General features: G+C 35.6%; 1 protein-coding gene across 1 annotated transcript in view; it reads right to left on the bottom strand.

Moving 5' to 3' along the window:
- The window catches only part of LOC129224293 (zinc finger CCCH domain-containing protein 4-like), a 77,590-nt gene that overhangs the window by 52,689 nt on the left and 723 nt on the right, over positions 1-24,178 (bottom strand). The window lies entirely within an intron of this gene.

The following is a 24,178-nucleotide window of genomic DNA, read 5'->3' as shown; positions in this document are numbered from 1 at the left end:
ATTTTATTTCGGCATAAACGCAGCGCTGACCCATTCCTCACGACTAAATCCTACCCGTGAATTCAACAGCCAGGAACATCTTTACAAACTATAAACAGAGAGTTAAGTTTCGCCTTTTTCGAACAGAGAAATAAAACAATCCCCAAATCGATAAAAGTTGACTATTTAATTGCTGGCTTTGAATAAGAAACTAGCGGTCAGTGGCGGATTTACTGAGGGGGGGGGGATAGCGACCGCCCTCTCCATAACAGTCATTTTCTTAAACCAATAATATTGAATTGAAGAAATTACTAGCAATCGCCACTATTTTTAATCTAGTAAATTCTACAAATTTGCTTTAATTTTAGACAGTTAGTTAGTCAAGGATGGACAGCGTTACCCACTTTTTAATTTGAACCTCAGCTCGTTTCCACCCTCTTCTTTTTTTCTCGAACTTAATAATTTTTATATTTGCATATGTGTATTTTCACCTTTTTTCTTCCAGGATTACACTATATACTGGTATGATAAGACATTGCTATGAATTAGAACAGTGGTTCCTAATCCTTGGAGTGATCGCCCACAAAGGTGCGATTTTGCAGTTCAGTGGGGCAATAAATTCGTGAGGGCGATAGGGGGGATTAGTATTTAAAATGAAACATAATGTTAATAAAATGTCAATAAATGCCGACGAGTCTGGAGGGATGGCTTTTACACTTTTTCAACCGCCACGCACTTGAATAGACCATAAATCCGCTCCTGCTAGCGGTACCCGCAAGGCCTTGCCCGTGGTAGAAAATTAAAAGGCCATTTTTTTCGTCCGTATATTTATAGGTAATTTCTTTTATGCGAATATTAATATTATTTTTTAAGAACTCTACATATTTTCGGTAGATTTAAAAAAAAATCACCTATTAAAAACCCTTTAAAAAATTTCACCGGTTGATAGCCTCGTTTACGTCAAAAATGGAGTTACTTGCGAAAAAAAATGTAAGAAAAAGCAAAAACATGTTTGAATGTGTGATTTATAAATTCATTTATTTCTTTATTTTTTTATTTACTTGTTTGAGATCGTGAATTCAAATTAAGTTTTTCGCAATCACGAACTGCGATAGGACCCTACTCTACCATAATTTGAATTCAAGACGCCAAAATTCAAATGCATGCTAGGTACTGGATACTAAATAGTTTTCGAGTAAAAAGAATTGTGTGAAGTCGAGAAGGTCGTTTATAAATAATTCGATTCGGAGGCACATGGACGCCTATGTCCGCTATATGGACGCTATAATGCTCCACCCAGGGGAAAGGACAAGCTCGCGGAGGCCCGTCGACCAGAGGACATGGACGCCACCACCGAGGAAGCGGGACATGCTCGTGGAAGCCCGTGTACCAAAGAAGTTTGCATTATAACATGAGCATAGAAAAATTAAATTAAAGGACATCAACTACGGCCATGTAAAAACAATAAGCAATCGTGATTGCTCAAAAAAAAAAAAAAAAAAAGGTAAAACTTTGTTGCTTACAGAAACCTGCAGAAACTTTACAACAGTTTCGAAAGGAGGAAATATGTTTTATTTCCTTAAAACAAAAGGGAAAATATTACATCCTGTAATTTCATTGCCACCCGCTAACTCACATTATTCAAGGGAGAGAGGTTTCGATTTCGAATCCCTGCGCTCTGTTCGGAAAGGAGATCAAGTGATTTCATGGGTTTTTTTTATAAGGAACTTGTAGCATAAAAACACAACGGGTACGAGCAGGCGCGTGCACAGAAATTTTGGGCTCGTTACAAATGACTTTTACGGGACCCCCTCCATATTGTTTATCTCTACGTCCCTGTGTATATTTCAAAAATTTCCGGCCACCTTCAGGCTCGGGCCAGAGCCAACTAGGGCCCCTATAACTGGAGAGGCCGACGCATCCGCCATTTTGGAGCAAGCGTGCAACAGGGAAAGCTACCTTTATTGGCAATCCTTCGCCAAATAGGGAACGAGAGAGTCGGAGAGCGAAGGTGAACATTGGCGAAATTTTGGAAACAGTTGGCGTCGTTTCCAGGCTGCCAGTCACTTCGCGGGCTATTATTTATCCAATTCCTTTTTCTTTCTGCAACTGCTGGAAATCTGAAGAGCCGAAATCCCTTTTTGGAGCTGTTTACACAATTAGCAGTCGAACAACCACTCCTTTGACTCAATTTAACACATGCTAAAGAAATGTAAACATCGGCAGCAATGCTAACGCTACGAAGCTCTGGATCAAGTTTACTCCAAAATGGCGGATGCGTCGGCTCCTCCACTATACGGGCCTTAGGGCCAACAGGTGTACCTCCCCCCCCCCTCCGGGTACGAGCTGATTCAGCAAATCGATTTAGCAAACAGAAATATCGAGCGAAAGTTTCCTCATTCGGATTCTGCAAAAAAAAAAAAAAAAGGACAATCGTATATCGGAAACAATGAATGAATTGGAAAACCAGGAAGGGAGCAAGGCTGTCGCAATACCAAAAAAAAAAAAAAAAACTGGGAGGGAAGAATGAATTTAGCAGCCCTCCTCCCTCAAAAAACACATTCAGATATTGGGCCATGGAGGTCATGACCCCCCCCCCCCCCCCCCCCCCCTTCCCTCTTCAGGTGAACACTGCATACTGAATGACTTATTTTCCTCCGGAGAATTCTGTCTTCCAAATTACTGAGAATACAAATAATTTCAACTTGTGTGTGTGTTTTATAGGACTTTAAAGTCCCTAACGAATTTTTGATACTTTTTGTAGTCAGTATTGCATATTTAACAAAACTGCATTGGATAAGCATTTTGTACATTTTTAGATAGGCTCGCCAGACGTCCCGGTTTGACCGGGATAGTTCCAGTTTTCAGACGAAATCCCGGTTTACTTCATGTCCCGGAAAAAGACAAATTTGATTACAAATGACCAAAAAGGTCTAAAAAATAATTAACTGTATTTAGAATAATAACTTTATCATTTGTTACATTAATACCGGATTAAACTTGTGAGAATTTTTACAAGATTATAACCCTTCCCCCCACTCAGAAAAAACGTCCTTTAAAATGAAAAGTATATTTAAATATATTGTTCACTTTTTTATTCATCATTCAAAGTATTTTTCTGACTAAAAAAATTTTTTTCGTCTGAAAAGTGAAATGTTTAAATTTTATCTACTTTTGTCATTTTGTTATAACCCCCATTTTAGATTTATAATTAGTAACCATTTGTTCATACTATTGAGAATAAACTGCCCTATAAAACGTTCCAAAATTCAGCCATAGGTGTGTATTTACCCTTTTGAATACTAGCGACGCTGGGGCGGGAGCGGGGGGACATTCCGGTTGAACATTTCAGAAATCTGGCAAGCCTATTTTTAGAGTATGTCAAACAGAATACATGAAACAATGTTCTTGATTTCAAACGCTGATGACTGCATAACATCTTCTATCAAATATGTAAACAAATGAAAGCACAGATTTGTAGAATTTTTTTATCGTGATTACATAGCTTAAAACATTTTGAAAATATGTGCGAAACAAAACAGGGTTTAAGATATCAAAAATATGAATTATTATTAGCGTACATAGACTTCTGTGCCCCCACCTCAAAATTTTTAAGTGTGCCCCCACAAGGTTTTTTTTTTTAGTTTAACATAGTGGAATGTTTTTACAGCGTGCGCTCTCAAACCTCTTGCGCTATGTATGGGGCTGCTATGTACGCCCCTGAAAAAAATATATTTGTATTTTTTAGAAACATGGGCAGAATTATAAATCTTTGTGAATGAAGTATTAATTATTAATGTCTACTGCCCATGAAACCACCCTCCCCCCTGGGTGCACTCTCTAATATCTAGCTTACCCCGCTCAAAATTTTTTAAAAATGATAAAACAATACCTACGTAAAACGTGCAATGACGCAGTCACAGCATTGTTCTCTCACATGGAGGGAGGGGTGAGGGGCTTTCTTTTTTAATAAATATATTACAGCATGGTTGATAAAAAAAATTAAGTTATTTTTAGTACAAATATGGCTGTTAAAATTAGCAATAACAAGTAACAAAAATTTAAAAAAAACTCCCGACTGAGTCGCAACTGTAGAATCAAGAGGTAAAATTAGCAAGAACAAGTAACAAAAATCAAAAAAACTCCCGACTGAGTCGCAACTGTAGAATCAAGAGGGAAAATTGAAAATCCTTGTAAAAGCCTTCTACTATTAAAAACCAATTTCTAGTATTTTATTTGTTGACAAATAGAAACTGGGAACAGATAAAAATTTTAAATCAATGCGTTTAATTTCCTTGTTGGCCAACAATGAATTCAGAGATCAACTGCGTGCATAAAGTATTAGTAGTCATTAAAATCTGCTTTATAAAAACGTTATAATTCGAATTCTATGCAACATGGAAGTTCCAAACACATTCTATCAGACGCGGGAAAAAAATTCTTTTTATTTTGGTATTAAATTTTAAATTTTGTAAATATGTTTTCACTGCAAAAATCGCAAAAATCCTTTTAAAGATTTTTAATTAATATCTTCGTTAATTAACGCCATCCAAAGATGCAACATAGCTAAAGAACACTCTCGATCAACTCTCCTTTCGAACAAAAAAAAAAAAGTTTTTCAAAATCGGTCCATCCGTTTAGGCGATAGAGTGCCACAGGCAGATATACAAACACACACACATCAAACTTATAACCCCCTTCCTCTGTGTGTCGGGGGGTTAAAAATGTGATAATTTAGAGTGGCTTTAGAGTGGCTTTAGAGTTTTAAGTCATGAATTAAAAAACAGAAGTAAACCGTTGTTAGGGTGAAAACATTGCTGTAGTTGGGGGGGGGGGGCGTTTTCCAAAACATTTTGTTCATTACTGTAAAAATAATGTACTTTAATAAAAATTGGTCTCAAAAAATCTTGAAAAAAAAACTGCTTTTTAAATTAAAACCGGCACAAGTTACTTGATCCCGAGCCCTCTCCTTCTAGCATCCAATAGAAAGCATTGATTCAAATTTCGACCGAATCAACCTTGGACGGCAAGCGTGATCTTCGAACGTTTTGAGGTGTGTTGAGTCCACATTTTGAAAATGTCTGTCTGTGTGTATGTATGGTGTGTGTGTGGTGTGTGTGTGTAGTGTGTATGTGTGTATGTGTGTGTGTCACGTCTGTGTGTGACCAGTTTTTTGTGGCCGCTCTACAGCAAAAACTACCGCACGAAATCGAACGAAATTTGGTACACATATGTGACCTTATGTGAACTTGTGCCCATTGGTTTTTGGCGCGAATTCCTCCAAGGGGGGTGGAGCAATGACGTTTTTTGAGTTACGCGTGCTTGCTATTCCTCAGGAAGTAACTGCGGAATCAAACAAAATTTGGTCCATATGCTGCCATTAACAGGTGCTGATTCAATTTTGGTGTCAATAACTCAAACGGGGGTTGAGCTATAGAACGTTTTTTGTCGTCAATTGTGACTGCTGTATCTCAAGAAATAATGAACGGAATGAAAGAAAATTTATCGGCAAGTAGCCCTTAGTGGGTATAAGAACTGATTTTATTTTTGTGTCAACAGCTAAAAAGGGGGTAGCGCAATCACCCGTTCTTTTTTTCCATTTTGAGTGCCCTATCTCAAGAAGTAATGCTACGTTCTGGTTGAAATTTGGAATATATGTGAATCCATATGCAAACAGGCTTTGGTTCAATTTTGGCGCCAATCGCGCCAAGAGGGTTGATGCCACGGCGAACAAAAATATTTTTATTAAATGCACAATAAGAAAGATAAATCAAATACATTGTCATCAAACTGCGTATCACAGATTTTAATGGTATGAAATGATAGGAAATATTATCTCACAATGATTTAAAATTTTTAACTGTTGCCATCTTATGTTTGTTAACAAACAAAATATTTGTAATTAATTCAAGCAAGGCTTTTAAAATAACTTTCAATTTTCGCTCTTTGCTTTGCTTTTGCAATAATTCAGACATTGGGATAGTCGTCAAGTTTTGCATGTGTAATTTTGTTTTTGTTGGGAATATTGCTTCCTCGTCAAGCATGGGAGGGGAGGGATCAGAAAAAGAAAAATATAGAAGAAAGTTTCGTGATGGCCACAACATACTAGTTTAGCCTTGCAAAAATCCTTCAACTATAACAACTACTCGAACAAAGGCAGTGGCGTAAGAACCGGGGGAGCTTCTCCTGAAATATTTCAGACGGACTCAGCTCCTCCGATGAAAACTCTGGCATCACATTTGTTTCGGTACATTGTTGACCTAGAACCTGAACTAAAAAATTAGGTCTGTTTTTACTTGAAAATTCAAGCAATAAACAAAGAAGGAAGGTAAAGGAGCACACTTGATTGCGCCTTAACCCGTTTTCTCATCGTTTACATACCTCTAGCTTTATAGAAGAAAAAAAGCGGGTCTAAAAGATTTGCTACCAGTAAGTCTATCCTCTTGTTTTAAAAAATGCACCATGAAGGAATATTCCAAAAATGAAATTTATACTACGCACTCATTATACTGCTTAATAAAAATTGATCTGTTATTCTAATCATTTGTCATATCTTGTTTGTATTTCCTATTTTCGATTGCTTAACTGCTTAATCGATTGCATAACTGCTTAATCGTGTTCGATTTTCTTGAACGTAAATACGTAATTGGAATCAAAAGTTGATTTCAGTTATGATTTTTGAAGTCATGCTCTGAATTATTACTATTATTTCGCCTTTTTAAGGGGGGGGATCACAAAGGAAGCGGACCTGTTCGATTTCCGTTAGGGGATATGACGTTCCATCTATATCCCAGGTGGCACACGTAACTATCAAACGTTTCATTGACGTTTTAAAATAGTTATTTCCAGTGGCAGATACAGACCACCATTTAAGGGGGGGGCATCCTGAAGAATGACTTCCCCCTTTTAAAACAGACCTACGGTTTTGCGTATAAAAATTTTGGAAACTACATCGGCGGCAATAAAAAGAACCAAATCGGCCAGGAATGAGGCACATAATAAGTCATAAACTTTACAAATAAATTTCCTAAAGAATGAAAAGACGAAATATTCTAAACTAGCTTTTACCCGCGGCTTCGCTCACGCTGATCTAGATTATTTTAATCGATTCAGGTTAATAGTCAACACAGGCAGATGTCAAATCGTTACTCCAATTTAATGTCATTTCTCAATTATGGGCATTTTTAATATGATTCAATAGTTTACTCTCTAAATATCACCAACAGTGGTCAAATTGAAACCAGATTACAAAAAAAAAAAAAAAAAGTCAAATTTGTCGCCAAGCTGGCGACAAAACTTGGCGACCAAAATACTGGCGATATATCGCCAAGTGTCCGCCAAATTACAACACCACTTGAGTTTACATCGAAAATGGATTTTTGCTACAAACAAAAATTAGTCATAAAAAATATATAAAAATACCTTTGCTTAAAAAATAAAAGGAAATAAACCAACGTTAAAAGCACAGTGCAGGAACACTTCAGACACGTGTTTTGGAGTTACAAGGAATTCTTTTTTCAATGCACAAAATGGGAGCTTGTGAATTTAAAGGCATCCGACAAAAGTCGGATTTTTCTGTCGAATGTCTTTACATTCTTTAGCTCACATGTTATGCACTGAAAAAGACGTTCCTTGTAACGGGGAGGGAGGGGGCAGAAAGACGTGTCTGCAGCGTTCCTGCACATTTGTTTTATCTACTTTTAAAAATTATTTATGTTTGGCGGACTAGAACTATAATTGATTGGTATTAATTTGTTTTAATTCTAACTTGATTAAGCATAGATTTTATTTATTTATTTTTAACGATGATTTCCCCCAAAAAGGGGCAAAAGACCCCTTTAGAAACACCCGAATGCCACCAAACGGGGAGGTGCACAACTAGACCCGACTAGGAGTCTACGTACCAAACTTCAACTTTCTAGGACATACCATTCTTGAGTTATGCGACATACATACGCACATTCGCACTACGTACATACAGACGTCACGAGAAAACTCGTTGTAATTAACTCGGGAATCGTTATGCGACATACATACGCACATTCGCACTACGTACATACAGACGTCACGAGAAAACTCGTTGTAATTAACTCGGGAATCGTCAAAATGGATATTTCGCGTGTCTACGTTCTTAGGCACTTATCCACGTGTGATCGAGTCAAAAAAAAAAAACTCAACATTCATTCGGGGGTGAGTAAAATGGAAATTAAGGTCGATTTTTGAGTGAAATTTTTTCGCGAATACAATACTTCCTTTTTTGTAAAAGAAAATAAAAATGGTTTGTCCCCAGTTTCGACGACATTTCAAATTCCCTCCCCCATTTAATATATTAAAAAGGATGATTAAAACTAAAAAACGGGGGGGGGGAGATAAATGAAATGTCGGCGAGGCTGGAGAAACACCCAAAAAAATCACACACATTATAAATCAAGAAATTATTTAGGAGTAGTAAAAAAGTTAGTACGGCTAATTCTTAAAAATTCCAATTCGAGTGAGGCTAACAATTCTTAAATAAAGTCAAACATTTCCCTTATAATCCTGATCCCCGTGAAATGGTGTCCAGTGCTAAGCCGGCTATCTAAATTACTGCAGAGCTTCTTGCCGGAGAAAGGAACGGAGCTCAGATGACGCATGTACCTCCTGAATAAATAAGGAGAAATACGCCTAAAATTGAAAAAGCAATAGTCTCAAAATAGAATCAACAATCACAACAAATGATGATTCTAATAACGTCTCTTTAGAGTGAGAGCATCAAACCTTTGAATCCCATTAGAAGTAAATCAACTGTTTCTATATAACGTCAACGGTCCTGTTTACAATACCAAAAAGTTCAGAGTAAAAATACCATTAAAATTAGAGACGTACCGAGTAGCACTTTGGCCGAGTAGCCGAGTACCGAGTACTCGGCCTTTCACTACTCGGCCGAGTTACCAAGTACCAATTACGTTTTAAGAAGAACCACTGACACACAGGTGATGAATTTTGAACTTATTGGACTAGCAGTATAGACCTCCTTGTCCATATAATAGTTTTTAAAACTAAATTCCTGCTGAAATTTAATTACGGATTGTATAAACAACTTTGTTTGTGTCAAAAATTTTACAAAAAAAATTTTTTTTAATTAAAAATAAATAAATAAAATCTATGCTTAATCAAGTTGGAATTAAAACAAATTAATACCAATCAATTATAGTTCTAGTCCGCCAAACATAAATAATTTTTAAAAGTAGATAAAACAAATGTGCAGGAACGCTGCAGACACGTCTTTCTGCCCCCCTCCCTCCCCGTTACAAGGAACGTCTTTTTCAGTGCATAACATGTGAGATAAAGAATGTAAAGACATTCGACAGAAAAATCCGACTTTTGTCGGATGCCTTTAAATTCACAAGCTCCCATTTTGTGCATTGAAAAAAGAATTCCTTGTAACGCCAAAACACGTGTCTGAAGTGTTCCTGCACTGTGCTTTTAACGTTGGTTTGTTTCCTTTTATTTTTTAAGCAAAGGTATTTTTATATATTTTTTATGACTAATTTTTGTTTGTAGCAAAAATCCATTTTTAATATAAAAATTCCATGTTTTCTATACTTACCTTTTTTGCATAATTTTTAATAAATAAGTTTTATTAACTTTGGGGACATTAAAATAAAGATTTATTCCATTAAGGCATTACAAACTTCATTATTTTCAAAATTTAAATTTGACTTATAAATTTTAATTGCAAATGATTGTAGAATATAATGCTTGCTCTTTTTTTATAAATTTGTATATCTGTCTTGGACAATATTCAATTTTTTGCAACTACTCGATATTGGCCGAGTATCTGATCAGAATTTGACCGAGTACCGAGTACTCGGCAAATTGGCCGAGTACCGAGTACTCGGTACGTCTCTAATTAAAATCAAAGTCAAACAATACCTCAAAATCGGTAACATTTTAATTCGCACCAAGAACCCACAATAATTGAAATTTCTCAAAATAACTAAGGCATGTACAGGGGGATTACGGGTGGCTACATTTTTTTAAATCGTTTGTATTTCAAAAGTCATATAGAAAAATTTTAGACTATGTTCAAAATAGTAATAATAATATTAATAATAAGTGATAAATCTTTTTAAACAAGTGAAATTTCATATTTTGGAAATTCTTCAAATTTTTATATGCTTAAATGTCGTGCTTTCATTTCTAACTAAATACGATTTCGTTTTTTATACTTACAACTATTTAACTTTCATGGGTAAGGAAGAAGCTCGATTTTTAATCACGTCAAAGCGGTGTATTATGAGTTCTTTTAGTTAAAACAGAAAACGAATGAAAGTAGCGATTGTTACTCACAAATATTACTGACCCAGGCAACGCCGGGTATTTTTGCTAGTTTTATTCATAAAGTGTTTGAACACAGTGTGGACGGATACTATTGTGGATGGTTTGAGCCGCGGGAGGGGTCATGATCCCTACGACCCTTCCCTGGTAGTTTTCAACGTTGACAACTATTTTTAAATGTTTAAGGAACAGAGTGAGATAGCTGGGATGCATCCCTCAACCTGCATTAGTGAAACAGCGCTTTGAAGAGCCCAAATAATATTGTAATGATTAAAATATCAGCAAAAATATTTTTTCACTGATGTTTCAATACACAAATATTAAAATCGACGCTATCAACGAACTAAATGGAAGAAATATTGCTAACACTTGTTTAGTGATCACTAAAAACTACCTTTTAACGCAAAGAAAGTAGTGATATGCCGGACATTCGTAGCAGCGGATATCCGAGGGAAAATAAAGATCTCTATCCGCATTCATTCAATGTTTGGAGGACGTTAAACGGAGATCGGCCTAAAATTTTGTGAATGCATGGGTCACTGTAAAATACTATTAAAATTCATTTAAATTAGTAAATTTTATTCCTTACAAAAATTCTAAGGTACCATTTTAGCAATAAAATAATAAATTTTCATTGATTTGGGGATTGTAGTAATCATTTTAGATTTTCTAGGCTTTCTCCGAAAGAGGTGAGACTAAATTTTCTGTTTCCCGTTTGTAAACATGTTCCCGGCTGAGTAATTTCATAGATAGGGGCAAGTTGGGGAGGGGGAGGGTCAGGGCTGCATTTTTGCCGAAATAAAATACAAAAACCTTTTTCTAGTTTGTCCAGCAGATGTACCCCCCCCCCCCCCCAGATTCATGCTACTACATAAATTTGGCGCTGTCCCATTCTCCCGCTGTCCGTTACTCCCGCCTTCCCCTTTCTTATCTACCGACTCTCCCTTTCTCTTTCAGAACTTCCTTAAAGATTAAATCATCTTCTTGATGATGTTTTTTCTTTACTATTTGCCGTTTTTTTTTTTTTCTATGATTATTTTTTTGACGGGAAATTTTACAGTATTTTTGTTTCTCTAATTTAATTCTGATAGTTGAACACGCGTCACTTGACATAACTTTTATTTTCGAGGAGCACCGTGCAGAGCAATGCAGCTAGTTTAAAGCTTCACCAAGAAGAGATGACGGCTGAACTGGAAGTGGAAACAGAACGCTTCATTTTGTAATAAGTCGGATCAACGAGAATGCGCAAGCAGCCAAGTTTTTACTGCTCGCGCGATGTCACTGATCTCACTCACTTATTACAAAATGAAATAGTCCGTATACGCTTCCAGTTCATCCACCATTTCTCCGTGGTCAAGCCGTGATTAACCTTAACATACACCCCACCACTAATCCAATATCAAATACGGTGTAAATTTTTACTTGAACCCTATTTCAGCAACTGCAGCTCCTCAGCAAAATACATCCTACGATTGTGCCAAAGACATTTGATTTGTCTTTTAATGTGCAATACTAGATGCGGCTGGTGCAAAAAAAAAAAGTGAGGTATCAAAAGGGGTGAGATGGGTTTGTGGGAGGCGCCACAAAATATGATTTTTTCCCCCTTCCTTTTATTAAATAAATTAGGGTATATTTTTGGATTTTTTCAATTCAAAGTTTCATTTTTATGAGAGAAAGGTTCATTTATTTGTAATTTTAAGGTTTTATTTTCGTGAAATAAATAAATCCGGCGAGTAAGAATCATTTTTCAATCAATCATTATTTTATTTCTGAAAAGTGAGGGACAAGGCTTTTTTACTTTTGAAAGTGAGACGGTAGTTGCCCTCTCAGTCTAACAGGCCCTAAAATTTCTGCGCACGCTTCTGTCTATGCCTATTACACTCATTTTTATTATCCTATTTTTTAAAAAGGACTTTTTTGTAAGAAACATTAAAAATTTAAGTTGTTTATCATCTGCGAACGTTCAAAGAACTGAAGAAATTTCGTTCTTTTTCATAATATGCATGAACTATATCAGGAGGGGCGGGGGGGGGGGCTCGTCTATCAAGAGACGTTTTCACTTTTAAAGAAAGTTATAGCTTTCAGTTCCCTTAAATTTAACACTCGCTTGACATTTAAAAATTATTACACATTTGAAGACCTGTGTGCCCCTGGCAATGACGTAGAATAAAGGGTTACCCCCAAGTTTTGCAGACACAAAATTACCTTCCTCCCTGTTTTTCAGTTTCAATCAAGAAATTTAAGGGCAGGAAATTTTCAGGGGAAGAAATTTGATATCGGCGAAATTGGGGATGAACCGAATAAAGGTACTGTGCAACAATAACCGATTTGAATATTGACGCGCAGTTTCTCACAAAAGGCTCATCAACATTTTAGCCTGAAATTAATTTACACAATTATAATTCGCGCTCTTAAGTAATATTGTTTATTGCTTGAACTTAGCAACCAGTTTACACGAAATTTTAAAAAGTCCACTTTTACACCTTTTGCTTCACATGAAAAGGAAATATTTAATATCTTTTTCTTGCGTCCTTTAAACTCGATCCTCGCGATTCCGAACTTGGAGATACGTAATACTAATCGATTTCGTAAGATCATAAACTGCGATAGAACACATCTCTCATTCTCAAATTAGATAACAAAAAAAAAAAAAGAAGAAGCGTCCTTTCGTTAAGCAAAAAAATAAAATTGAAAGCGATTCGATAAAAACAATTGCTTGGGAAATTAATTTCCCGAGATAATACACGCGCTGTATCCGTAGAATACCGTCACTTTGAAGAGAGCTAAAAATAGTGTGTGTCGGCAAAACTTAGCATCCCATTGTCCCCGGAGGTGTGTCCCCCCCCCCCCCCGCCTCAAAGGGCGAGATGGTGAACCCTTCCTTTACGCTATGTCTCCCAAAACAACAAGATCACCTAAATGTTCTGCGAAAAATTCCAACTTGCCAGCAATATGACCATCCCCAACTCTCTCCTCCTTCTCGTAGGTGCTCCTCTCAAAACGAAAAATAAAATATTTTTAGGAAAATTTTACGCGGATGCGGCATTGCAAACAGATAAAATTTTCCCCTCTTTCAAAAACCAAACTCCTGAGATTGCAGATTACACGTAATAAACTGCTTTTTGGAATGTTCAAAAGCGAGCTTGGGCCACTGGAGACATTTTTTTGCGATTGATTCCAGAGCTCTTTCCAGATATATAGTTATTAAACACACGCAATTCAGAGCCAACTGGGGAAACGCTTACAGAAGTGGCAAAAGAGGAACGAAACCAACGAGGACACCGACATCGATGACACGCAACCAAAAGCTTTCACCCTAAAAATTTTGAGACATTCCTTGACAAACCCAAATGATCTTTTCTGATCGTTAGTTAAGGAAGATCTTGTCATGGAAGTGACTCGAGTGATTCCGGAAGCGTTATGTCCCACAAAGAATTACGGAAAAAATAATGACTGTCAAAGGAATATCATAAACAGCTTTTTTAGAAGCACCAAGTTAATTCATGTTTTCCTTATGCATTGCGTTGCATATATTCCGGAATAAGTACACATTTAAACTGATAAAATATATGTATCTATCATTAGGAATGCAGTATTTTTTTCATTTATGGAACCAACCCTTATTTTAACATCATTATTAAGTCTTAAATTGAGCGGAATTTACGTGGAACACAACCCCCCCCGCGTAAAATGAAAGTCTACTGAACATTATTACGCATTATTTTCATGTTGGTAACTCATCTTTAAGAGAACTTAATTTAAAGACTATGGTAGGAGAGACATAAGTTGCGGTCCGCATTTACATTCGAAAAATAATGGAAAGTTTTTAAAGAAATTGAATAGAAAGTCATAGCGGTCAACACTGGGAAGATTTAAAATTGGGCGACTTCGAATAAATAAATTAAGCGACAAAAGATTTGAGTGCAAATGAGATTTTTAAAATTTTGTAGGGACTTCATTGAATCGAGTCAGTATAGGATTTAAATTTCGGCGTTTAGAAATACAGTGGGATAGCCCCGGATGATCCCTAATTTTAGGGAAGGGAGCGGCGTTCAAACTCTCGAATATTGAAATGAAATAATTTTGAAGCATTTTTCAAATAAGATAAATATATACATAATAGTATCTATTAGTTTAAAATGAGAGAAAACTTCTCCCACAAACATTACAAAAAAACAGAGCTCAATTATCATGGGGCTCACCGGAGTTAACCGCCAGCACTTTTTCAATTTTATATAAAAAATTAACATTTACAGGCGAAATTCAGGCTATTTATATATGCGTACGAAAATATATTCTGAGACCTCTCTCTCCCTTTCCTGCCAATAACACTAAAGATTTTCTTGCATTTGGATTCAATTTTGAAAATTTTCTAAGGGAAGAGCTACCGAAAATCACCTCCCCCAAACACCATCATCCAAGGTCAGCTAAAATTTCGTTTTTGGAGCTTCAATTTCGATAAGTTTCCAGAGAGGAACTTGGACTTCTCCATTCTCTAAAATCCCTTAAAATTATCCAAAACTGCGCATTTGTAAGTGAATAATCTAACTTACGATTTGGTTCATGTTACCAATATAGTAATAACTCCCCTCTCCCTCCACAACTGGGAGCTAAATTTACTCTTTCCCTCTTTACTTAGTTATGCGTTTAAAATAATTAAGGGGCCGCCCCAAGTAAAGTATCACTTTTTATAGTTGTTTTAATATTTTAATCATAACAGAATCTTTGTAAAATTTCAATTTTTATTTTACATTTTGTTTTAAAGTTCTCTTTTCTTCCTTTTAGTAAATGTGTAAATCAGTGGTTGGAAAAACTATTTTTTGGTAGCGAACTACAACTACAGCTACTTTCTTACAAATGTAGTCAACTACAACTACAACTACTTTTTTAAAAAAGTAGCAACTACAAACTACTTTTGAAATGTAGTCGCTACTTCGCTACTTTTCAAAAAATAAATAAATAAACAAAAATAAAAAAAAATGAAATAAAATAAAATAAGTGGGTTTAGTGTGTCCCACAAAAAATGAGTCGATTTTTCAAGTCATACCCTCTTATATTTTTCCAGTTATGTCAAAACAATTTGAAAAAATGTTTCATATAATTTGTTGAATAACGGCAAACCGTGCCGACTTTCGTCTGAAAGTGTAAACCAGCACTTGTATGCTAGCTCCCCCCCCCCCTCCAAAAAAAAAAAAACTTTTTAAGAATTCGAAATTCCTGTTGATAAAACGTTGCCCCTAAACCCTACTCCCCACATGTACCACAAAAAATATTTATTTAAATTAAAAACCATTTGGATACCCCACACTTGGCCTAAAAATTATAATTTTCTTCAAATAATTGATTTTTTTCCTATTTATCTTTTAAAAATTTAAACATGAATTTAAATAAAAAATTAAGTTCAAAAATTATTAACGAGCTCATTTTCAGATTAACATTTTCAAATGAGTAACAAAAAAATAATACATTTAAAATGAAAAATTCAACTTAACCCTGAAAAAATCCATATCTTTGAGTACTATGTGGAAGACTTCAATATTGCAGGAGAGCAAAAATTTCTGTTTAACGCTAATTACCTACTTTACTGTTGATATTTTTCAGCTTGGTAATTTCGTAAAATTTACCAAAAATTTTAAAAAATATGTATCGAAAAAAAAAAAAAAAATTTTTTTGAAGAAAGTTATAATTTTAGGCCAAGTGTAGGATATACCTTAATGTTTTCTAATTTGAATAAATGTTTTTGTGGTGCATGCGGGGTATAGGGGGCAACGTTTTATCAACAGAAATTTCGAGTTTCTAATTTTTTTTTTTTTTTTTAATTTGGCACTGGTGCAGTTGTTCAAATTATATGAAACTTTTTTACAATTGTTTTGATGTAAGCGGGAAACTATAAAAGGGTGTGCGACCTGAAAAATCAATTTTCGCTTTTTGGCGGACACCCTAATGCAAACACACACGGTAAGAGGATTGAATGAAAAAAGGTTTAGATTGACAAATTAGCTCATTTGAACATGGAATATTACTAAGAATTATCTATTATTTATTTTTCCCCCCAAAATGTCCGTTATTCTTCTCTTATATAACACTGTAATTCTCGTATTCATTGTAAGCCGGCAAGGGCAATTCAATATCATCCTCATCTATAACATTTACAGTAGCTTGAAAATTTAAGCTTCACGAAATATATATATTATATTTTTTTTTTTTTCTTTTCAACTTTAGGTTTGTTCATATAAAATTAACGAAATTTTCAATTCGCAAAATCATCGATATCTTCATTTTCGCGAAAATAAATGTTTTTAGTGTTGGATCTCTTTGAAGTTTAAAACGTTCATCCACGGGACATTCCCGACAGTCAGAAAAAACAAAGGAGTTACTAAATTGACGGTTATCGCTAATTCATATATACTTTTCTTTTTAAGTCAAGCTCTATATTCAATACAAATTTTGGCGAACTATGAAAATTACAATTGCAAACGAACTAATGGCGTCAAACAGATAGAACGTATGGCGTCAAAATGATATGCCAGAGGTCATCTCGTATTTTTATAAGTCTTATTTCTCATTGCATCCGTTGATGTACTCGCGTAAGATTTGCACGAGTCAAATTCGTTTGAACCGAATTGTTTCTTTAAAAAAAAATCTTTATTAAAAAGTAGTTTTCTGAAATCGCTACTAACTACTATTTTTTTGTATCGAATTACTCACTACACTACTCTTTTTTAAAAGTAGTGCGCTACACTACAAACTACTGAAAAATGTAGCTACTACAGTAGCGTCGCTACTTGTAGCGCGCTACTTCCAACCACTGGTGTAAATTATGTTAATAGTAAGCATATTCTTCTGGTGCTTTTAGACAAAATTTTCAAAATTAATGCTTTTTTTTTATAAAGAAAGCCGATAACTAGCAGATTTCAGTTCTGCTAAGTTATAAGCAGAACTGAAAAATGAACCCCCTCTTTGGTTCAAGAACGAACTCTATTAATGTTTCAATATCAATTGATAATGTCATTGATTTTATTGTATTTCTATGAAATGGAGCGGGGGGGGGGGGGGCGCGCAATCCCTAAAGTTTGCCAGGGGCGCGAGACCTCTCAGATATGCCATTGAATAAGCGTTTTACTACAAGTATGCAACAATCTTTTAATATCCGCTTTCGATTTACGATGCTTTTTTTTTTCTTCTCATATATGCGATACAAAAGCCTGTTGAACAAAAGCGCAAAATAATTTTTACTAAAAAAATTATTTATTTATTGTATTGATCGACAGACTGCATAAAAAAAGCAACATCTGCGGACTAAACGCCCCCGCTTCAAATAGGATATGAAGTATTACTTTCATTTAAATTGAACAAAAAATCAGAGATTTTGCGCGCAAAACCAGGAAAAAAGTGAGTATCCAAAATCCAGAAAGTGTTCCCATATTGTACTAATTTTACTTCTTTGAAATTAAAAAAAAAAATCAACTACTTTCAGGTTGGGGTGGATGGGGGGGATTTAAAAAGAGGCATAAGTTTTTCTCTTATAAGTAAAATGAACATTACTTGCAGCAGAAAAGAAAGAAAATGAATTCAATATGTTTTTAAAACGATCAGTTATGTTCGACTTGTGTGTATGCGTAAGCGGCACGTACGGGGAGGGTGGGAGGCAACTGCCTCCTCGCTACCAAAAGCAAAGGGACCTTGCCCCCTCACTTTTCAGAGTTAAAAAATAATGATGAATTGAAAAATGATTTTTTATTGGGTGGATTGATTTATTTCACGAAAGTAAAAGCTAAAAATTCTAAATAAATGAACTTTTCTCATCTTATTTCATACTAGTGGTACCCGCACGGCTTTGCCCGTAATAGAAAAAATTAAAAGGTCTTTTGGTTCGCCTATATATTTACAAATAATGTATGGTGAATTTTCTAGCCAATTGGCTTGTACCCATGTTACGGTTCCACGTTATGATAATTTCGTATCTCGCCAATTGGCTTGTGCCCATGTTACAGTTCTACGTTATGATAATTTCGTAATTTACTCGCCCATCTTATGATATTTTTGTTCTTAAAATTGGAATAGAAAAAGAACCACATCAAATTTTCGAAAAATCGCTTCGAGGTGCACACACCCCATGCTACAAACTAACTTTGTATTTTGTAGTAAGTTACCGCCCTAAAGCCAGGGTTAAGGCAGAAATACTTAAAATACACCGCCAGCTCAGTTATTCCATCATTGAGCCTCCAGCTCATGTGATTCCTATTCCGGGCTGATGAGTGCTAAAAAGCACGAAACTGCAGTCCTCTGATGGAATAACTGAGCTGGCGGTGTATTTTAAGTAAACTAACTTTGTGCCAAATTTCATGAAAATCGGCCGAACGGTCTAGGCGCTATGCGCGTCACAGACATCCTCCGGACAGACCTTCAGCTTTATTATTAGTAAAGAAGATAAAGAAGAGTGGAACCTGCTGAAAACGGAAGGGGAAAGACTACGTGGATATCCGTCCCAGATCTTGATTCCATATTCCACATTTTTAGAAGACATTAAATCAGTTTTTTGAAAAGCCATAAAATATTATGGCCCAATTTTACAGCAAAAAAAAAAGGTCTGAGAGGCTACGCCCCCCCCCCCCCCCCCACTTTTTCGTGCACCAGCCGCTTATACGTGTATAAACAGGGCCTGATTAATATCTGGTCCTGCAGGTCCGTTGACCAGGGCACCACAATTTTAGGACACCAAAAATAGGGCAAATCTCTTACTTTCCTTTCCTGGAAATTTGAAAATGTGCAGATTAGATTTTTTTATGAGAGGGGCACCAAATTTTACCAGGGCCTGGAGAAAACCTTGGCTTGATTTCGCCCTGTGTAAGAAAAGATTTTGATTTTGCTTTGAGATCAGGATGGTTTTTGGTGCCAAGAATTGTTCTCGAACTTCTAATCACAGAAAAATCTCTTTTCTTTTAGGGAATCCAGGGCCTGATTACTGAATAGGCCAACTAGGCCGTGTCCTAGGGCCCCCCAAATGGCTGAAATTACTATAATCTATGGCTAATATTGTTACAGCCAATGTCCTAAAGTTAAATTTGAATACAAGGGGCTCCCCAAAAAATATTTGGCCTAGGGCCCCTTGATATCTTAATCGGGTCCTGAGGAATACCGTTGTTCTGTTGAAAATTCGGGAGATATTAGAATTCGTTTTTTAGGGTTTACTTAAAGAAAGAAATGTCGAGGGGATTCCCGAATGAATCGGGAGAGTAGAGTCAAAGATATCTTTGGTAGAGTGGCCTACTTCTTTTCAGTGGCCTTATGGAATATTACAAGACTATCTGACAGCAGTAAATTCGGAAAATGCGATATGTGGGCAGACTGGCCAGCGGGCCGGTGCGCCATCGAACCTATGCGCTTTCGTTTTCTTTTTGCGCCCTCGAACGTGTGCACCTTTGTTTTTTAGCACTCTCAAACCTGTGCGTCTTTTTTTGAGCAATCACGATTGCTTATTGTTCTCATTTGACTGTTTTTGGCGTTACGCTGATTTTTCCCACCGCCACCCTCCGCACCATCACCGTCGACCGGCTGGCTCCTCACGATGCTGCTCCTATAGCGAAAGCCGTCTCCAGGTTGCATCCATGTCCTACACACACGCGCATACATACACAACTCCACACACACACGCGCACATACACACACACAAACACACATACAAACTTACACACACGCATACATACAGACAGACACCCACACATACACACACATACACAACTACCCACACATTCATACATGCACACAGACACAAACACATATGCCTACACACACATACACATAACCCGTACTCACAAACACACACGCCTACATACACACACTCGTGATTGCGAAAAACATAATTTGAATTCAAGATGTCAAAATTCTTTCTTTTTTTTTTTTTTTTTTTTTTTTTGCACGTCCTCAAGCCTGTCCGACTCAGTTTTTTTTTCGCTCTCGAGTCTGTGCGGTGGGAATCAAGGTTGACGTCTTTTTGGGGGGATGGACTCAGTTCGCTCCTATATGTGTTCTTGTCATTTTTGCGCAATTATTAACGTTCTTCAAGCGTTTGTAAGCACAACCAGTGCCACAGCGGGGGGGGGGACCCTCCCCCCCCCCCCAAGCCCTTGTTTTTTTTTAATTTTAACCTTGTCAATCTTAGTACGGCTCGGCTCTTAGAAGGTAAATACTGTCTGTGCAAGGGCACGCTAATTAAATTCAAAAACTTATAGGGTACATTTTCCCGCTTTTGAGGGGTAATTAACCTTTCTGTAAATTAGACATTCCTTGCCTGATGAGAAAAGAGTTTACACTAAGTGTGGTGGAAGATATCCACGAAAATGTTTACCCCTGAAACATTAATTTAATTTTATATTATTACTATTTATTATTCCACTTCGAATGTTTGTTGTCCTTTAGGTTGAATAATCAGTGCCGCCGCCCCCCATGAATGACACACGTAATTACAGCTATCATTTTGGAAATTACGTAAGAAAAACTAATCAAAAATCTTTAGCCTAGACTATTTATGTGTAAACATGTTCTTTGACGAAGGAAAGATGCTCTGTGTTACGTTATATTCCGGTAGAGGTAATTTTACTCAGACTTTGGAAAAAAAATCGATCACCTAACTAAACTGTCTTAAGGTTTAAAGACAAAAAAAAAAAAAAATGAAACTACGTTAAAGGCAAATGTGTTGGAAACTGCAGACACGTGCTTAGGGTTACAAGAATCCTAGCTTTCAATGCTAAATAAGTGAGCATAAGAAAGAAAAGATATCCGACAAAACTTTTGCCGAATGCCTTTTAGTCCACAAGTTCACTTCTTTTGTCGGACATTTTTTCAGTCATAAGTGCACTTTTTTTAGACTTGGAAAAAGTGGTTCCTCGCAATCCCGAAACATGTGTCTGCGTTTCCTGCAAATTTGAGCCAACTGGCGTTGTTTTATTTTTTTTTACTTTTTGAACGAAGGTATTTAATTATTATCGAAAGGTATGTTTAAATTTTTTTGCATTACAAAGTTGAATGAATGTTACATTTTTTTTTTCAAAAATTAAAAAGTCAAACGTGTAGAAAATTTTAGCCTTAACGTTCCTAGCTTGAGATTCTGCTTAAAAGAAAAGAGAAAAAAATGATTGGGCCCGCTAAAACTTTTTCTATTCATGAGCCTTGAAAAGATGCTTAAACTACGCCAAAAACATTGCCCAAAAAGGAAAAATGACTGCTAAAAACAAGCCCCCCCCCCCCCCAATCAATGCCGCAGGAAGTGCCATGTCCATCCCTAGCTCTTGTTACATATCTGCGAAAACATCTTGACGTTTTTCATAAATTATGGTGAAATAAAAAATAGTATGTCATTTTTGTTTGTGATTTTTTATGCTTAACCAACCCAAAAATCCGATTAGTGAGGCGAACATTTCTAATTAAGCAGCTACTTAAAGGCGGCAAATTAATTTTTTTACATTTCTTTTCTAATGAAGCAAAATATGGGGGGAGGTGGATTTGAGCGGAAGCTTTTGTCTCAGTACAGCAAAAATTTTCAAACAGGTGTTTCAGAAAAATGGAAAATTAGATGCATAAATATTTGGAGATTTTTTTTTTTTTTTTTTTTTTGCAATTGCTCAATCAGTAGGGAAAAGGTTTCTAAACGAGTGTGCCACAAAAACGGGGGAAAAAAATGATTCCTAAATATGGTCGATTATTATTATTATTATTAACTAAAAGTTGAAAGATATCCTGCTACAATATTAATTCCTTTTGCACCAAAAGCAGAATCTGGGGCCTTGATAAAAAGCGGAAAATCACTTTTACTTCCCAACAATGTACCTAAAATCTCTGCTTCATTCTTTTAAATTTTCAATGAGAAAAAAAGATGTTTTATCTACAAAATAAAACGGCTAAAAAAAGGGGGAGGGGGGGTATTTTAGCGAAAAAAAAAGGAACTGCTAATTAAATTTCGCAACATAAATTTTCGCACAACTGCCATCCTCGGAGAACTAAACCGGAAGTGAAATACATTGATGATCGGTGGGGAGTGGGAGTATCCTGTAGCAATAGCCTATGTTATTCCAGGGGTAAAAAAAAAGGTGGAAATCGAAGCAAAATGTAAAAAAAAAGTCCTCTAAAATTTCTGAAACATACTTAAAACTCAAAACATCACATGATTGACAAGGTTTTCCAAAATATTATGGACGGCCAATTAAATTCATTTTTTGAGTAAAACCAAAGATAATCTATTAAATAGGCTAACAATGCTAGAAAGAAAATAGCAAAGTAAAAAGTTTTCCTGGATTAAAATTTCCTATTATTAAACATAACTTAAAATACAATAAAACAATTCTCATATTTGACTTATACAAGTCTGAGTAAAAATGGAGCTAAGCAAAAAAAAAAAAAAAATGCTGCATTGAACTCTTGAAAAACAGTTTTGGATTTTTGATAACTAGAATCGGATCAAGAGTATCAACCTTTTTCAAAGCTTCTAAGTTTGATTGTAGTGTAAGAATTTAGTCTCCTTAAAGCACCAGGCAAATGAAATTAATATGGCAATCATGTGCGATAAAATTGGTTTCATGTTTTGGAGTTGAAAGAGACCCTTTCTTCAATGCGAGAAATTCACCTGAACTCCACTTCCCGCATTAGAATGTAACTCCACGGACCTAATAAATGGAAACGCCGGGGGGGGGGGGGAGCTTGCTTGGGTTCCAACAAAAGAAGTAGGAGACCTCCCAGCCTAGACTCGACAACATCAACATCATTGCACCTTGCATTAGTTTTTGTAAATTACCAAGTCCTGTCTTCGAGTAAAAAAATCAAATTTTCTAGAAGACAAAGAGAGTAATAATTTCTTATCCTTTGAAGTAAACTCACGGATACACAACAAAAACAATTACATTTTCGAAAACTGCAAAATTAAAAATCTCATATAAATTTCAAAAAAAAATTTTTTTTTTTTTGCAAAATAATTAAAACTTTTAAATGAAATTATTTTTCCAAAATTAAAAGTTTTATCAAATTAATCAGCTTTCGAGGAAAAAAATGAAAAACAATATGACGAAACAATCGACCGCAATTACTAGAAATTAAAGTTATATGAGACAAAATTACAGTTAAAATTTTAAACTGGACGAAGAAATTCTCGATTCCAAACAACTAAACACTTTTAAGGAGGCTACAAAATAAAATTTTAAAATGTTTTTATAGAATAAAATGAGCAATTTTACGAACCTTATTCACCTTAAATGTACATTTTAACTCATATTACCAACTTAAGTTCGTAACAAAAACTTTTTTTTTAATTCCCCCCCCCCCCCCTCTTTTTCACAGCAGATGTTTCCCGATACTAGAAAGGACAAATAGCATTGCCATTACTGTTTTCTGAATTGTTAAAATATTGATTAAAATCAAACAAAAAAGGAGAAAAGAATCAAATTTAGAGCAATAAAAATGGACTGATCAAATACAAATAAGGAACAGGAAAGCGTAGTGGAAAATAGAAAGGTGGAAAAAAAAAACATGACGCGGCAACCAAGGCCAAGAATTGCGCAATCACATGCAGTGAAGATGAATTCTTAAAATTACAAACGCCAGTTTACAAGTAAAAGTTGAAAAAAAAAAAGGACTTACTTGAAATTATTGACACCTGTACATAATTGGGAACAATTATTAAAAATATTGTACTAAATAGAATTTAGTTTCAATATGCAGGACAGGCTCGCACTGAATTTTTACTTAAGCGACGGGGCCTACATCGTTGAAACCAAGGAAACCAAGTTCAACAATTTTAGCTTAGTAGGTCAAAGACTAAAAATACACTCAAGTCATAAAACTATTTGAAAAAACACTGAAATAAAATAAAACAAATAAATAAAAATTGTTT

This window comes from Uloborus diversus, chromosome 6, assembly GCF_026930045.1.
Source record: "Uloborus diversus isolate 005 chromosome 6, Udiv.v.3.1, whole genome shotgun sequence".
In the NCBI taxonomy this organism is placed as follows: domain Eukaryota; kingdom Metazoa; phylum Arthropoda; class Arachnida; order Araneae; family Uloboridae; genus Uloborus; species Uloborus diversus.
The sequence above is the reverse complement of the archived record's forward strand: the minus strand, read 5'-3'. Positions and strand labels throughout refer to the sequence as shown.